Genomic DNA, 6,000 nt, shown 5'->3' on the forward strand with positions numbered 1-6,000 from the left:
CATCTCTGGATGCACCCATCCTCGACTATGTTCTCACAATTCCTACAAATGCAATTTTCCTCAGCCAATAACCCTTCACAGTGCCTCCGAGCTCCCTGACTACCAGATCGCTTTCTGATACTCGCCTTTGCTCGAGTGATGTGTTGCTCTTGAGATTCTACAAATCCATCCTCGCCATCAGAACCCATTCCAGATCCTTTCTCGACCTCTCTGGGACCCTCACCGAAACAGACTGTCCTGGTCAACAACAGGATTAACAGGAAAACCCGGAATGCAGTCTCTTGGGGTAAGTCCATCTTGTTAAGGGAAGAGAAGGGAAACAAGAAGGGGAGAAAGGGAAGGAGAGAAGGAGGGTAGTGGGAGATGGAGAAAATAATAAAAAAGAAAAACTGGTGCGACAACTGCCTCTGGTCTTGTTGTTCTCCGCGCTCAGGTGCCATGACAACAGTCCTGCCTCTCAACCTTCCCGGAACAGACACTCCAGTGATACGATGTTCTCTACACTCTGCTCTTTGTCACGGGTTCTCTCTGGGTCAGCGACCTTCTTACAGTGGGACGAGTGGACCCAAGTCTCTCTTTCGGCAACCTTTAATGCTGTCATGCTGGTTAGTAAGACTTGGTACGGTCTTTCCCACCTGTCAATAAGGCAACCTGAGCGTAGAAAATTTTGAATCATTTCATAATCCCCAGGTTCATGACAATTACTGTTCGGTAGGTCAGGAATCACCAGCTTTAGATTTCTGTTTTGATTCCTCAGCTGCTGGCTCATCTTAACCAAATATTTTACAGTCACTTCGTTATTGCATTTCAAATCATCCTGGGGGTCTATCATTACATGGGGTTGTCGGCCAAAAAGAATCTCAAAGGGTGATAGGTTAAGGGGGGACCTGGGAGTGGTTCTGATGCTGTACAATACTAGTGGCAAAGCTTCTGGCCACAACAATCCAGTTTCAGCCATCACTTTGCTCAGCTTGTTCTTAATAGTGCTGTTCACTCTCTCCACCTTCGCACTCGCCTGTGGGCGGTACGGAGTATGCAGCTTGCTATTAATTCCCATCAGTTTGCACATAACCTGAAAGACTTCACCTGTAAAATGGGTACCCCTATCGCTTTCATTTATTCTAGGGATACCATATCTACACACAAATTCCTGCACAATTTTCTTTGCAGTGAACGTAGCAGTATTTGTGGCAGCAGGGAACGCTTCTACCCAATTGGAAAACACATCAATACAGACTAACACATATTTTAAATTTCTACAGGGTGGTAACTGTATGAAATCAATTTGTATTACCTGAAAAGGGCCGTCTGTCGGAGGGATATGGAATGGTTCTGTTGGTATTGACTTTCCAATATTCTTCCTCAAGCAAGTAAGACATGTCATTGCTCTCTTACCTGCATGAGAAGAGAATCCTGGCGCACATCAGTAGGCTCTCACCAGCTTACACATACCCTCTTTACCCAGATGAGTCAGACCGTGTGCCGCCTCAGCTGGAAGATATGCTCTGGGGGCCACTGGCTTACCCTGTCCACCTGTCCAGAGTCCTGAGGACTCCTGGCCATACCCCTTTGACCTCCAGACCGCCTTTTCCTGTGGAGAACACAAATTTTGCAGTTCAATTAATTTTTTTGTGTTGATTGTGTGGAATGTCATCAGTGATGTGATATCTGTTTGTATGGGGGTGCTGGCTGCTGATTTAGCAGCTTCGTTTGCCCGGCTGTTACCAAGTGAGATTGGATCTTGGTTGTAAGTGTGTGCTTTGCACTTGATAACAGCCACTCTGTCTGGTTCTTGTATCGCTGTTAGAAGCCTTTTTATGTGGGGTGCATGCGCTACAGGTGTGCCAGCTGCAGTCATGAAATTTCTGAGGCGCCATAGGGCCCCGAAATCATGCACTACTCCAAAGGCATACCTAGAATCTGTGTATATATTGACTGACTTACCCTTGGCCAATTCACACGCTCTGGTTAGGGCGACCAGCTCAGCAACTTGTGCTGAGTGCGGTGGGCCCAGGGGTTCAGCTTCTATGATACCTCTGTCATCTACGACTGCGTATCCAGTACACAGGTCTCCCGAGTCCGTCTCTCTGTGGCAACTACCGTCAGTGTAAAAAGTAAAATCTATGCCTTCCAGTGGGTTGTCACTAATGTCAGGTCTTGCAGTGAAAGTCTGGTTCAGGTATTCCATACAATCATGCGTGTCAGTGTCTGCACTAAATCCTCCTTCACCATCATTCTCATCCTCCCCCCTTTGTGCCTGTCCAGGCACACCTGGCAGATAAGTTGCAGGATTTAGTGCGCTGCATCTCTTTATGGTGATGTTTACAGGGGCCATTAGTGCTAATTCCCACTTTGTAAACCATGCCGATGAGACATGTCTGGTTTGGGCGGAGTTCAGTAAGGCTGACACTGCATGAGGTGTATGGATTGTCAGGTTGTGTCCTAACACTACGTCTTTGCTTTTACTTACTAGCAAAGCTATTGCTGCAACACTTCGCAAGCATGTGGGGAGAGACCGCGCTACGGTGTCCAACTGTGCACTGTAGTAAGCTACCAGCCTGCTGGCATCACCATGTTTCTGGGTTAGGACACCTGCCGCACACACAGCACTTTCCGTACCGTACAATTCAAAGGGTTTCCCATAATCTGGAATGCCTAATGCAGGTGCCTGTGATAGGCACTGTTTGAGTCTCTCAAATGCCAGTTCGGACTCATCTGTGTGCGAGATCCGATCTGGTTTGTTCGAAGTGACCATCTCTTGCAAAGGTAAAGCCAGTATGGAGAACCCTGGGATCCAGTTTCGGCAGTACCCACACATTCCAAGAAAGGTGCGGATCTGTTGCTGGGTTTGTGGCAGAGTCATGTCGCGAATCGCCTGTATTCTATCAGCGGTGAGGTGTCTAAGTCCTTGCGTCAAGCAATGTCCCAAATATTTTACCCTGGTCTGGCACAGCTGCAACTTATCCTTTGAAACCTTGTGTCCCGTATTAGAAAGGTGAAACAGAAGCTGTTTCGTGTCTTTCAAGGACGATTCGAGTGAATCAGAACACAGCAGTAAGTCATCTACATACTGTATTAATACTGATCCGCTCTCAGGTTGAAAGGATTGTAAACAGTCATGCAAAGCCTGGGAGAAAATACTTGGGCTGTCAATTAAACCTTGGGGTAGGCGAGTCCAGGTGTACTGTACTCCCCTGTATGTAAATGCAAACAGGTATTGGCTGTCAGGGTGCAGAGGGACCGAAAAGAAGGCAGAACAGAGGTCAATGACAGTGAAAAATTTTGCAGTAGGGGGAATTTGCATGAGGATGACAGCTGGATTTGGCACTACGGGGAATTGGCTCTCAACTATCTTGTTTATCCCCCTTAGATCCTGCACTAGCCTGTAACCCCTCCCCCCACTCTTTTTCACAGGGAAGATGGGACTATTGGCAGTGCTGGACGTCCTGACTAGGATGCCCGGTTGTAGCAGCCGCTCTATGACTGGGTACACTCCTAATTCCACCTCTGGCTTCAGAGGATACTGCGGGATTTTTGGAGCTATCCTACCATCTTTTATTTGCACTACTACTGGAGCTACATTCGCCATTAATCCAGTGTCTTGTCCATCTTTGGTCCAGAGGGAACCCGGTATTCGTGAGATCATTTCCTCTACCTTTGATGGACACCTGTCTATAACAGCAGAGTGTGACATTAGCCTTTGTGGGGTGTCTAACATATCCTGCACTTCCTGAACGTGATTCTCGGGTATATCCAAGAAGACACCCTCAGGAGTACAATATATGACACACCCTATTTTACACAATAAATCTCTCCCAAGTAGATTAGTAGGAGCCGATGCAGCTAGCAAAAAGGAATGCTTGGTCTGCAAGGGCCCTATCGTAATCTCCGCAGGTCTACTCAAAGGGTAGTGTTGCACTACTCCTGTTACTCCCATTGCTGAAATTGTTTTACCCGTGGTTTTTATACCTACCGTTGAATTTAACACTGACCTGGCCGCCCCTGTATCTACAAGAAAAGGTAATGATCTACAAGCTACATCAACTGTGACCTCAGGTTCACTACCAAGGCTAGCAATCAACTTCACTGGCTGCAGACTACAGGTGTGGCCCAACCCCTATTGTATATTGTGACCCTCCCGCAGCGCACTGGCAGCTACAATATGTGAGGGGGGTAGCTGAGAATATTCAGAGGTCTGCCAGTCCCTCCTAGGTGGGTACCTCCTTGTTTCTCCTGCATGTGGCTCATAACTTCTCCTATGCGATCCCTGATCCCAATTATGTGTATTATAGTGTGGTTCATATCCTGGTCTAGGGGCCGGTATACCTTATGTGTGTTGGTATACCTACAATTCCGTGCAAAATGTCCTTCCTTCTGACAGTTATAGCATACTACTACACGTGACTTACCATCAGGGGTCTGGGGTTTTGGCTGATGCGGTTTTGTTGTAAGAGCATTTATACTTACTGTCATCAGCTTATCCCCCTGTGACTCCCTGTGCTTAATGACGTTCCGATCGTGCTCGATAGCGGACTCTCTTTATGCAGCCACCGAGATACCTCTCCAGTTAGGTAGAGTGGTTTGTACCCTTGTTCTTAATGTCTCTTTTAAACCGTCCATTAATACTGACACAGCTACCTCCCTGTGATGTAGATTGTCCTTAATGTCCTCGATCCCAGTGTATCTAGCCATTTCCTGCAGTGCTCGGTGGAAATATTCAGATGCCATTTCACCTTCTTTTTGTCTTATGGAAAAGATTTTATTCCATTTGACAACAGTAGGGAAATATACTCCTAATTGCAGATTGATTTGTCGTACATTCTCCTGAGTGTACTCATCAGTGAGAGGTACTTCTGCATCTAATTTACAATCAGTAATGAATTTCGCGGGGTCAATATTGGAAGGTAAACATACTCGTAGCACTGTTCGCCAATCTTTGTTTGTGGGTTCGGTGGCGTTACCTAACTCTTTAATGAACCTCTGGCATGCAACTAGATCCTTTCTGGGATCGGGAAATTCTGACATAATTGCCCTCAATTCTGTCCGGGACCAGGGACAATGCATAGCAATGTTCCTGATGGGAGTGACTCCCTGAGCGTCAGTCCTCCCACTGGGGACTGCGATCACCCTGACAGGATTTAATTCAATTACGTTGTTTTGAGTTGACTCCACAATCTGAGGTGCTATTGTTTCTGCATAATGTATGGTACCGTACTTACCTGTGGACACGACCTCACTTATCCCTCCACTAGGGGGCCTTACTACTGCTCTTACTGGTTGGGCCGTGCCCACCTGAGTATTCTGTATGGTGGCTGCTAGAGAGAGTGCCGATATCGTGCTGGGCTCATCTTCTTGCTCACAGTCCTGAGGAAAGTTTAAAATGGGATACAACTTGCAAGGGTTAGCGTTAGTACATTTATCATCTATACTCTTATCGGATACCAATATGCCATTGTCTGTAGCCATTTTCTCCCCCACAATATACGGTGGTGGGGGTGCGGTTGCCATCATTTTCCTGCTAGTTTTGGAACCTGCTGCGTGAGCTAATTCTCTTTGCATATCGCCCTCTTGCTGCCATAAGTTTAAACAATTTGTGTGTCTGACCCTTTGTTTTCGGGATTTTATCAGACATATCCTAATCCTTAAATTCTGCAATACCTCTGGTTCAAAACTGCCTACCTTGGGGAATGGTTCCCTATCTCCCGCAGTCATACGTTCCCATTCATTGCACAAAACCTCTGTGTTTGGTCCATACTTCTCACACATTATGAACCTTGCTGACCCCCTGGGCCGCGGTATGTCAACCTGAACCCTGGTTGAACGGCCCTTACTTGAGCAACTGGCCCCCATATTTTGCAGGTATTGTCCTTTCGGCTAATCCCACAAAAAAAACAAAATACTCAATATAAGGCAACGGTGAAAGTTCTCCGAGCGCTCTTCACCCGCTCACCGCCCACGTTGGCCAGTACTACCATACACTGTCGATAGCGAAGGCAATGT

Source organism: Pseudophryne corroboree, chromosome 3 (assembly GCF_028390025.1).
Source record: "Pseudophryne corroboree isolate aPseCor3 chromosome 3, aPseCor3.hap2, whole genome shotgun sequence".
Taxonomy (NCBI): domain Eukaryota; kingdom Metazoa; phylum Chordata; class Amphibia; order Anura; family Myobatrachidae; genus Pseudophryne; species Pseudophryne corroboree.